We start from the raw sequence: 12,820 nt of genomic DNA, 5'->3' as shown, positions 1-12,820 counted from the left end.
CTGTGCAGTTGCTGTAAGTCAGAATCTACTGGACAGCAACAGGTATACCTGTGGTTATAATCATATTTGGGAATGGGGTTTCTTTGTTAATGAGGCAGTATTAGTGTAGGATGTATTTTAAGTCAATCTCTTGAGATATAAAAGAGCAGATTAAGCAAGCAGAGATTAGGGGAAGATAGATGCCATGCCACAGGGAGAGATCACCATGATCACCAAGGCATAGAAACTAAAAAGAGACAAGGACCTTCCCCCAGAACTAAGAGAAAGCCCCCCGCTAAAGTCAACACACTGAACTTTTAGTCTCCTGAACTGTGAGAAAACAAATTTCAGCTTGTTAAAGCCACCCACTTCTATTTCTGTTTTAGCGGTTCCAGGTGACTAAGACACTAGGTACCACAGCATTGTTCTAAGCTATTTATATTAATTTTCGCAACAACCCTGAAATGGTAAAGTTGTCATCTGCATTTTACAAATGAGGAAACTGAAGCATAAAGAGGCTAAGTGACTTGTCCAGGGCCACTCAGCTAGGAAGTGGTAATAAACTTATGGATAGGAAAATTCTATACAACTTTGAATTTCTCTTTCAACAGCACCTAAATGTAGTCTCCTCCACATAAGTGCTCCTTAAGTTTTAATTGAGTGGATGGATAGAGAAATGAAGTTTATAGATTTGCTTCCAGTAGTGGGAGGAGTTTTTATTGATATACATACATGTTTCTGTTACTGATGAGTTGCTTTTTTCCTTGTAATTTTCCATAGTCATAATTCCATTGGAAATAGTTTGAATTTGGATTGTAGCTATGCTAGTGGTCAGTGTTTTTGTTTTTTTGAAAGCCTAGTAATAGTGCCTTACATTTTTAATGGCATGTCATGATCGATCGATTATCATCTTTTTTTTTTTTACAAATGCTCATATCCTATTTGTCTTACACTACCCAAGTTGGAAACCCTGGTGGCGTAGTGGTTAAGTGCTATGGCTGCTAACCAAAGGGTTGGCAGCTCGAATCCACCAGGTGCTCCTTGGAAACTCTATGGGGCAGTTCTACTCTGTCCTGTAGGGTTGCTATGAGTCGGAATCGACTCGACGGCACTGGGTTTGGTTTTTTGACCCAAGTTGAAAGAGGGAACATCTCCCACCTTTTTGGCAGAGAGCTGACGATTTGCACTACCCACTATCCACCCAGAGGCATGATGCTGAGAGGTTGGACTCAGGTTTTGTTGCTGCTTTAATGGCTTCTATGTACTTCATCTCTAAATCTTGCCACCAGTATAGACTCCCCCCTGGGCCTACTTCTTTCTCTATCCATACATTCTCTCTAGAAATCTCATCCAGTCTCAGTTCCTTAAAACAAAACGAAAAAAAAAAAAAAACTCCGTCTGTATGAGTTCAAATTTCTGTTCTCAGTTCTGACCTTTTTCTGAAGCTCCAAGCTGATATATCCAACTCACAACTTCACGGCCTCTCTAAGTTTTTGTTTTTGTTTTTTTGCTATATATGTATATATACACACACAAAAACATAGTTGAGAATATACACAGATAAACATACACTAATTCAACAGTTTCTACATGTATAATTTAGTGACATCGATTACTTTCAAGTTACGCAATCATTCTCATTCTCTTCTGAGGTGTTCCTCCCTTATTAATATAAACGCTTCCCCCTAAGATTCCTACCTAATCTTTCAAATTGCTGCTGTCAATTTGATCCAATATAGATAGTTCTTAAAAAGGTGGAATAATCACTGGCAGACCTTTTTTACTAGTTAATCTATTCTTAGGTTTTAAGATGACTTGAGATGATATCTTTGTTTTAACGTTTAAACGTTATCTAAGGGCAGTAGTTTCAGGGGTTCATCTAATCTTCATGGCTCCAGGAAGTCTGGAGTCCAAGAAAATATGAAATTCCGTTATGTATTTTCCCCCTTTTGATCAGGATTCTTCTGTAGAATCTTTGATCGAAGTCTTCAGTAATGGTAGCTGGGCATCATCTAGTTCAGGTTTCATGGCAAGGGAGACAGTTTTTCATGGAGGCAATTAGCCACACATTCCATATTCTGCTTTTATTCCTGGCTTTCCTTCCTGTGTTGCTCCAGGTGAATACAGACCAATTGTGCCTTGGATGGCCGCTTGCAAGTTTTTAAGACTGCAGGCACTACAAACAAACTAGGAGGTAGGACAGAAGGGCTAAACACGTTATTAGGCCAATTAACCAGGACGTCCCACGAAACTATGACCATAAACCTTCAAACCATGGAACGAAATCCCATGAGGTTTTTGGTTGTACATAAGCAGTCTCGGCAGGTATATCACATAACTTTTGCCAATTCAACTTTTTACAGGTGTACAACTTACTGATAGCAATTATAATTGACTGTGCAACCCTACCCTTAATGCTCTTTTTCCATCACCATTAACTTCCTTTTTCTCTCTCTTCCTAGCCCCTGGCAACTACTAATAAACTTTGTTCTCTATATATATAGGTGAGGTCATATGGTATTTGTGATTGGCTTATTTTGCTCAGCATAATGTCTTCAAGCTCCATCCATACCGTAGCATATATCAAGACTTCTCCTACTAAGTAGTATTCCATTGTATGTATGTACCACATTTTGTTTATCCATTCATCTGTTGATGGGCATTTAGGTTGTTTCCACCTTTTGGCTGTTGTGAGTTGTGCTGCAATGAACATTGGTATAGAAGCCTTATTTTGAGTCTTCGCTTTCAAATCTTTTGGGTACATACCTAGGACTAGAATTACTGGGTCATATGGGAGTTCTAGGGTCGTTATGAGTCAAAATTGACTCGACGGCAGTAGAGTGGGATGGGAGTTCTATTTTTAATTTTTTGAGGAACCACCAGACTTTTCCACAGCAGTTGTACCATTTCGCATTCCCACCAGCCATGGATAAGGGTTCAAATTTCTCTGTCGCCAACATTTGTTTTTTTTTAAGCCATCCTAATGAGAGTGAAATGGTACCTCATTGTGCTTTTGATTTGTATCTCTCTGATAGCTAATGTCATTGAGCATCTTTTCATCTGTTTAGTTGCCATTTGAATGCCCTCTTTGGTGAAATGTCTGTTAAAGTTCTTTGCCCATTTTATGATTGGGTTGTCTTTTTTGTAGTTCATTTGAAGTTTTATATATATTTTGATTATTAGATTCTTGTTGGATATATGATTTCTGAAGATATTCTCCCAGTTGGTTGCTTGTCTTTTCACTTTTTTGGTAGTCTTTTGATGAGCAAAGGTTTTTAATTTTTATGAGGTCCCATTTATTTTGTCTTTTGCTCTTTGTGCTTTTTTAAAAATTATATTAGATAATCCATTGTTGCAAGCTAGGCCTGACAGTGTTGCCCCTGCTTCTTGTTCTAAGAATTTTATGGTATAATGGGTTTCTCGAAATTAACTTGGTGAAAGCAGAAGCCTTGATTATCCTCCTCAAACCTGTTCTTTCCTCCAGTCTTCCTCATCTCAGTAAATACTCCTATCCTCTATCCAATTGCTGAAGCAAAAAAACACAGGAACTCTTCTCAGTCTTCCCTTTCTCTTTCCCCCAGTGCTCAATTTACTAGCTAACCGTGTCAGCTTTACTTTTAAAGCATATCCCATTTAGTTGATACCACTGCTTGCCAACTCAGCATCCATTCCTTCTTCCTCTTTCCTAAGAGAACCTTGAAATTTTTTTTTTTCCAGATAGCCTTCCTTTTACTTAGACCATGTGATTCAGACCCCATTCCTAACTCAGGGTGAGCTCTGCTTAATCATAAGCCAATTGTGATAACCCCATTTTCCTTGCAAAGATTGGATAAAGGATGAACAAGGTTAAATAAATTTGGGCCAATTAAACAAAGACTGGAAATAGGGGCATCTAGGAAAAAAGAATCTTGGTTTGTAAAATAGCCAATTAAAACTAGTCTCTCCCTTTGGATATGAATAAGAAGGACCCCATTTCAGTTGCTTTGTTGTTGCAGTTGAGTTGATTCTGTCTCATGGCGACCCTGTGTGTGCAGAGTAGAACTGCGCTGCAGGGTTTTCAAGGCTATGACCTTGAAAGATCACCAGCCCTGTCTTCAGAAGCACCTCTGCAGTAGGTTTGAACCAGCAACCTTTCAATTAGTAGTCTAGTGTTTCATTGTTTGTACCATCCAGGGACTTCTAGTCTCAGTTGATAGTGGCAATCATCTAATACCCATTCTAATTTGAGGGCAAAAGTGATTAGAAAGTCTGGAAGAACATGACTCCCTGATGATATCATTGAGCTGCTGACTTAACCTATCTTGAACCCTGCTCTAGCAGTAGACTTCCTGTAAAATATACCTACAAATTTCCTTAATTAAGGCAGAAATATCTTAACTGATATATCCAGAATCTATCTACTCCCACTGTTAATAAAATCCTAGCCTAAACCACTACCATCTCCCAATTGGGTCTAATGCAATGATTACCTAACTGGTCTCCCTACTTCAGTTTTTGCTGCCCTACAATCTTCTGGGAAAAAATAGCCAGGGGATCTTGTTAAAAGTTAGGTCACGTTGACAGTTGCTTCTTGTAGTAGGGTAAAATCTAAACTGATTATAAATTCCTGCGTGATCTGCCTTCTGCCTACCTTGTTGACTCACAGCACTTGATATTCAGTAATGTCATATTTTGGTCACTTGTGAAGAGTAAATCAAAGATCAATCACCTAATTAAAAAGTTATTCGGCTACATGCTGTTTTTGAACATCCCAGGGGCCTTTTTACGAGTTGTTCCCAGGTGTGGTTGCTCTCATCCTCACAAACCAGGTCTTTCCGGAGAACCAGTCTGAGGCATCCACCCAGTTACTCTACAACACTTCATCTAAAAAATGCTCTGCAGTACTACCTGATTTTTTGGTCTATTAATTTTGCATTACGAATGATTATTTCCCTGTGTCAGAAACTGTTGGCAAATAATGGCTGGAATATTGATTAGGTTTTGCTCTCCATATAGCTGCATTGGTTTGGTGGGCTGTTCAAAGGTTAATGCAAGAATAAATTTCATTTTATTGTAGCTATAAGTGATTCCAAGTAAGACAGGGAGCAAAGGCCCTGAGATTAGAGGGTGCCTGTCTGAAAAATAACGAAGAGACCGGTGTGGTTAGAGGAGAAGCAAGTAAAAGAGAAATAGACTATTTTTTTATCAGGTAGGTAATAGGGGGTTGAGTATAGAACCTAGAGACTTAGTAAGACAAGGAACAGAGGGGCCCCCAAATCGCAAAAAAAGTAATAAGAAATGGGCCAGGGCACAGAAACAAAGGTGTTCCCCAGAACAATAGGACAGGGTATCTAAAAATAGCCCGCAAACTTCTTCAAAGTTGCCTTTCAGAAGCAGCTAGAGAAAACCAGGCCCAGGGACATGTGTAGAACACCTACCTGTAACGGCTGTGTGACCTTCCACCAGGGGCAGTGAGGGGCTGCAGCCCCAGCCAGGGAATCGAACACAGGGAGCGGGAGACTGCGCAGGCGTGACGCCCCATAATAAGTCCTGCTACGAATCCCAGAGGCCTCTAGGACAGGAGCCATCTTGGAAAGCTGCTGCAGGCACCTTAGTTAACATATCCCCGCCTGTGTCCCTAATAAACATGAATCTTTTCCTACCCAGGAACTTTTAAAAATGCGGGCCTGTCTTTTGCCCTGTGAGATGAGAGTAAGCCTTGCTCTAGGCCCTCCTCACCTCTGCTTGCGAGCCTCTTCAATAATGGTTGCCATGTTACCTGCTCATTTTTCTTCTTTTTTTTTTTTTTTAGTAATTTTTATTGTGCTTTAAGTGAAAGTTTACAAATCAAGTCAGTGTCTCACACAAAAACCCATATACACCTTGCTACACACTCCCAATTACTCTCCCCCTTATGAGACAGGCAGCTCTCTCCCTCCACTCTCTCTTTTCATGTCCATTTCACCAGCTTCTAACCCCCTCCAAACTCTCATCTCCCCTCCAGGCAGGAGAAGCCAACATAGTCTCAGGTGTCCACCTGACTGATCCAAGAAGCTCACTCCTCACTAGCATCCCTCTCCAACCCATTGTCCAGTCCAATCCATGTCTGAAGAGTTGGTTTCAGGAATGGTTCCTGTCCTGAGGCAACAGAAGGTCTGGGGGCTGTGACCGCTGGGATCATTCCAGTCTCAGTCAGACCATCAAGACTGGTCTTATGAGAATTTGGGGTCTGCATCCCACTGCTCTCCTGCTCCCTCAGGGGTTCTCCATTGTGTTCCCTGACAGGGCAGTCATCGGTTGTAGCCGGGCACCAACTAGTTCTTCTGGTCTCAGGATGATGTAGTCTCTGGTTCATGTGGCCCTTACTGGCTCTTGGGCTCGTAATTACCTTGTGTCCTTGGTGTTCTTCATTCTCCTTTGATCCAGGTGGGTTGAGACCAATTGATGCATCTTAAATGGCTGCTTGCTAGCGTTTAAGACCCCAGGTGCCACTCTTTAAAGTGGAATGCAGAATGTTTTCTTAATAGATTTTATTATGCCAATTGACCTAGATGTCCCCTGAAACCATGGTCCCCAGACGCCTGCCCCTGCTACGCTGGCCTTTGAAGCATTCATTTTATTCAGAAAACTTCTTTGCTTTTGGTTTAGTCCAATTGTGCTGACCTCCCCTGTATTGTGTGCTGTCTTTCCCTTCACCTAAAGTAGTTCTTATCTACTAAGTGAATGCCCCTCTCCCACCCTCCCTCCCTCCCCCTCTCATAACCACAAAAGAATGTTTTCTTCTCAGTTTAAACTATTTCTCAAGTTCTTATAATAGTGGTCTTATACAATATTTGTCCTTTTGCAACTGACTAATTTCACTCAGCATAATGCCTTCCAGGTTCCTCCATGTTATGAAATGTTTCACAGATTACTCACTGTTCTTTATCAATACGTAGTATTCCATTGTGTGAATATACCATACTTTATTTATCCATTCATCTGTTGATGGTCACCTTGGTTGCTTCCATCTTTTTGCTATTGTAAGCAGTGCTGCAATAAACATGGGTGTGCATATATCTGTTTGTGTAAAGGCTCTTATTTCTCTAGGATATATTCCAAGGAGTGGGATTGCTGGATCGTATGGTAGTTCTATTTCTAGCTTTTTAAAGAAGCGCCAAATCGATTTCCAAAGTGGTTGTACCATTTGACATTCTCACCAGCAGTGTATAAGTGTTCCAATCTCTCCACAGCCTCTCCAACATTTATTATTTTGTGTTTTTTGGATTAATGCCAGCCTTGTTGGAGTGAGATGAAATCTCATTGTAGTTTTGAGCTGCATTTCTCTAATGGCTAATGATCATGAACATTTCCTCATTTATCTGTTAGCTACCTGAATGTCTTCTTTAGTGAAGTGTCTATTCATATCTTTTGCCCATTTTTTAATTGGGTTATTTGTCTTTTTGCAGTTGAGTTTTTGCAGTGATCATGTAGATTTTAGAGATCAGGCGCTGATCAGAAATGTCATAGCTAAAAACTTTTTCCCAGTTTGTAGATAGTCTTTTTACTCTTTTGGTGAAGTCTTTGGATGAGCATAGGTGTTTGATTTTTAGGAGCTCCCAATTATCCAGTTTTTCTTCTGCATTATTTATGTTTTGTATACTGTTTATGCCATGTATTAGGGCTCCTAACGTTGTCCCTATTTTTTCTTCCATGATCTTTATCATTTTAGATTTTATATTTAGGTCTTTGATCCATTTTGAGTTAGTTTTCGTGCATGGAGTGAGGTATGGGTCTTGTTTCATTTTTTTGCAGACGTATATCCAGTTATACCAGCGCCATTTGTTAAAAAGACTGTCTTTTTCCCATTTAACTGTTATGGGGCCTTTGTCAAATGTCAGCTGCTCATATGTGGGTGGATTTATGTGTGGATTCTCAATTCTGTCCCATTGGTCCATGTATCTGTTGTTGTACCAGTACCAGACTGTTTTGACTACTGTGGCAGTATAATAAAAAAAAAAATAGGTTCTAAAATCAGGTAAAGTAAGGCCTCCCACTTTGTTCTTCTTTTCCAGTAATGCTTTATTTATCCGGGGCCTCTTCCCTTCCATATGAAGTTGTTGATTTGCTTCTCCATCTCATTAAAGAATGTCCTTAGGATTTGGATCAGAATTGCATTAAATGTGTAAATCGCTTTTGGTAGAATAGACATTTTTATAATGTTAAGTCTTCCTATCCACGAGCAAGGTATGTTCTTCCACTTACGTAAGTCTCTTGGTTTCTTGCAGAAGTGTACTGTAGTTTTCTTTGTATAAGTCTTTTACATCTCTGGTAAGATTTATTCCTAAGTATTTTATCTTCTTGGGGACTAATGTAAATGGCATTGATTTGGGGATTTCGTCTTCGATGCTCTTTTTGTTGGTGTAAAGGAATCCAACTGATTTTTGTTTGTTTATCTTGTATCCCGATACTCTGCTGAGCTCTTCTATTAGTTTCAGTAGTTTTCTGGAGGATTCCCTGGGGTTTTCTGTGTTCAAGATCATGTCATCTGCAAATAGAGATACTTTGACTTCTCCCTTGCCAATCTGGATGCCCTTTATTTCTTTATCTAGCCTAATTGCTCTGGCTAGGACTTCCAGCACAATGTTGAATAGGAGTGGTGATAAAGGGCATCCTTGTCTGGCTCCCGATCTCAATGGGAATGCCTTCAGGCTCTCTCCATTTAGGGTGATGTTGGCTGTTGGCTTTATGTAAATACCCTTTATTATGTTGAAGAATTGCCCTTCTATTCCTATTTTGCTGAGAGTTTTTATCATGAACGAATGTTGAACTTTGTCAAATGCCTTTTCTGCATCAATTGATAAAATCCTGTGATTCTTGTCTTTTGTTTGATTTATGTGGTGGATTACATTAATTGTTTTCTAATGTTGAACCATCCCTGCATACCTGGTATGAATCCCACTTGGTCATGGTGAATTATTGTTTTGATATGTTGCTGAATTCTATTGGCTAGAGTTTTGTTGAGGATTTTTTCATTTACATTCATGAGGGATATAAGTCTATAATTTTCTTTTCTTGTGGTGTCTTTACCTGGTTTTGGTATCAGGGATATGGTTGCTTCATAGAATGAGTTTGGTAGTATTCCGTCCTTTTCTATGCTCTGAAATACCTTTAGTAGTAGTGGTGTTAACTCTTCTCTGAAAGTTTGGTATAACTCTGCAGAGAAGCCATCCGGACCAGGGCTTTTTTTTTTTTTTTTTTTCCTTGGGAGTATTTTGATTACGTTTTCAATCTTTTCTTTTCTTTTGGGTCTATTTAGTTGTTCTACTTCTGTTTGTGTTAGTTTAGGTAGGTAATGTGTTTCTAGGAATTCATCCATTTCTTTTAGGTTTTCAAATTTGTTTGAGTGTAGCTTTTCATAGTAATCTGTTATGATTCTTTTAATTTCCATTGGGTCTGTTGTAATATCGCCTATCTCATTTCTTATTCGTGTTATTTGCTTCCTCTCCTGTTTTTCTTTTGTCAGTTTGGCCAGTGGTTTATCAATTTTGTTGAGTTTTTCAAAAAACCAACTTTTGGTCTTGTTAATTCTTTCAATTGTTTTTCTGTTTTCTATTTCATTTAGTTCAGCTCTATTTTTTATTGTTTTCTTCTGGTGCCTGTGGGTTTCTTTTCTTGCTGTCTTTCTATTTGTTCAAGTTGTAGGGATAATTCTTTGATTTTGGCCCTTTCTCCTTTTCGTATGTGTGCATTTACTGATGTAAATTGACCCCTGAGCACCTCTTTTGCTGTGTCCCAAAGGTTCTGATAGGAAGCGTTTTCATTCTCATTGGATTCTTTGAATTTCTTTATTCCATCCTTAATATCTTCTATAATCCAGTCTTTTTTGAGCAAGGTCTAGTTCAGTTTCCAAGTGTTTGATTTCTTTTCCCTGCTTTTTCTGTTATTGATTTCCACTTTTATGGCCTTACGGTCAGAGAAGATGCTTTGTAATATTTCAAGGTTTTGGATTCTGCTAAGGCTTGCTTTATGACCTAATATGTGGTCTATTCTAGAGAATGTTCCATGTGCACTAGAAAAGAAAGTATAGTTGGTTGCTGTTGGGTTAGAGTGTTCTGTATATGTTTACGAGGTCGAGTTGGTTGATTGTGGCATTTAGATCTTCCATGTCTCTATTGAGCTTCTTTCTGGATGTCCTGTCCTTCACCGAAAGTGGTGCGTTGAAGTCTCCTACTATTATTGTGGAGCTGTCTATCTCACTTTTCAAAGCTGATAGAATTTGTTTTATATATCTTGCAGCCCTGTCACTGGGTGCATAAATATTTCATATGGTTATATCTTCTTGGTGTGTTGTCCCTCTAATCATTATATAATGTCCTTCCTTATCCTTTCTGATGGATTTAACTTTAAAGTCTATTTTGTCAGAAATTAATATTGCCTCTCCTGCTCTTTTTTGATTGTTGTTTGCTTGATATATTTTTTTCCATCCTATGAGTTTTAGTTTGTTTGTGTCTCTGAGTCTAAGGTATGTCTCTTGTAGGCAGCATATAGACAGATCTTGTTTTTTAATCCATTCTGCCACTCTCTGTCTCTTTTTTGGTGCATTTAGTCCATTTACATTCAGGGCAATTATGGATAGGTATGAATTTAGTGCTATCCTTTTGATGTCTTTTTTGTGTGTTGTTGACAGTTTCTTTTTCCCACTTGATTTTATGTGCTGAATAGATTTTCTTCATATATTGTCCTTTCCTCATATTTGTTGTTGTTAATTTTGTTTCCGCTGAGTCTGTATTTTTCCCTTGTATTTTATTTTGATGAGTAGGATAGTTTGTCTCCTTTGTGGTTACCTTATGATTTACCCCTATTTTTCTAAATTTAAAACCGTCTTTTATTTCTTTGTATCGCTGTATCTTTCTCTCCTTATGGAAGGTGTATGATTGCATTTCTTAGTCCCTTTTTATTATTTTCATGTTGTCTTCTTTTTTGTAATAACATCACTGTTACCCTGTTTTGGGCTTTATTGTTTGTTTGTTTTTATAATCTTGCTTTGCTTTTTTGGATTTCCCTGTCTGGGGTGACTTCTGGTTGCTCTGCCCAGTGTTCTAGTCTTGGGTTCATACCTGATATCACTGATTTTCTAACCAAAGAACTCCCTTTAGTATTTCTTGTAGTTTTGGTTTGGTTTTTATGAATTCCCTCAACTTGTGTTTACCTGGAAATGTCTTAATTTCATCTTCATATTTAAGAGACAGTTTTGCTGGATATATGATTCTTGGCAGGCAATTTTTTCCCTTCGATTTTTTATATATGGTATCCCATTTCCTTCTTGCCTGCATGGTTTCTGCTGAGTAGTCCGAGCTTATTCTTATTGGCTCTCCTTTGTAGGTGACTTTTTGTTTATCCCTTGCTGGTCTTTTAATTCTCTCTTTATCTTTGGTTTTGGCAAGTTTGATTATAATATGTCTTGGTGACTTTCTTTTAACATCTACCTTATGTGGAGTTCAATGAGCATCTTGGATAGATATCTCCTCATCTTTCACAATATCAGGGAAGTTTCTGCCAACAAATCTTCAACAATTTTCTCTGTATTTTCTGTTATCCCTTCTTGTTCTGGTACTCCAGTCACTCCTAGGTTATTTCTCTTAGTAGAGTCCTACGTGATTCTTAAGGTTTCTTCCTTTTTTTTAATTCTTTTATCTGATTTTTCTTCAAATATGTTAGTGCCAAGTGATTTATCTTTGAGTTCAGAAATTCTAGCTTCTACTTGCTCAATTCTGCTCCTCTGGCTGTCTATTGAGTTGTCTAATTCTGTAATTTTATTGTTAATCTTCTGAATTTCCGATTGCTTTCTGTCTATGGATTTTTCCAGCTTATTAAACTTTTCATTATGTTCCTGAATAATCTTTCTAATTTCTTCAGTTGCTTTATCTGTGTGTTCCTTGGCTTGTTCTGCATATTGCCTCATTTCCTTCCTGATGTCTTGAAGGGTTCTGTATATTAAACTTTTGTATTCTGCATCTGGTAATTCCAGGAAGGCACTTTCATCTAGAAGATCCCTGGATTCTTTGTTTTGAGAGCCTGTTGAGGTGATCATGGTCTGTTTCTTTATGTGACTTGATATTGACTGTTGTCTCCGAGCCATCTATAAGTTATTGTATTAGTTTATGCTTGCTTACTGTGTCATAGCTGCTTGCTTTGTTTTGTTTTGGTATACCCCTATGGCTTGCTTGAGTGAGCTAGCATGATTATTTTCACCTTTGGAGCTCTGGTGTCCTGTCCCCAGCTGACTAGAGCTGTTATCAGGTATATCAGTCTAGGAGTCCATTCAGTTTTCTTGTACGAATTCAGCTCAGGTTTCTAGGTAGCTGATCATCAAGTGTGTGGTACAGGCTCTGTCCTACAGTCTTAGAGGGGTAGGGGTGATTGGCATATATACCGGTATCTGATTGCAGCAGGGGGTCACGCTCTGAACAAGGCAGGGGACTGAGAACCTACCCCCAAGTGTCTCTGAGGAAAATAAGTCTCTGTTTCCTAGAGCATGCTGGTGGGTGGGTTCTGCAGAGGGACTATGGGCACCCAAAGTTTTTGGTTGTAAGGACTAGGAAGCAGCAGTTTTCTTTAGATCCCTGTCGTGGGTGGCTGAGTGACCTGAGTGGAGCTACCAGTCCTTAGGTCCCTGATGTGGGTAGTTGAGGACCTTGTTTAATAGGCAAAGCAATGTCAAATGTCAAACACCCACCTCTGTACCGCACAGCTGAAATTGTTGGAGTTTGCCAACAAGGGCCTATTCTCCCAAAATAGGCCCACACAGGTCCATGCAGAAAGGAAAGGCTCTCAAGGTCCACGGACGGTTTGTGCCTGGACAGGAGCCATTTCTGTCCTG

The sequence above is a fragment of the Loxodonta africana genome, chromosome 8, assembly GCF_030014295.1.
Source record: "Loxodonta africana isolate mLoxAfr1 chromosome 8, mLoxAfr1.hap2, whole genome shotgun sequence".
Lineage (NCBI taxonomy): Eukaryota > Metazoa > Chordata > Mammalia > Proboscidea > Elephantidae > Loxodonta > Loxodonta africana.
The sequence above is the reverse complement of the archived record's forward strand: the minus strand, read 5'-3'. Positions refer to the sequence as shown.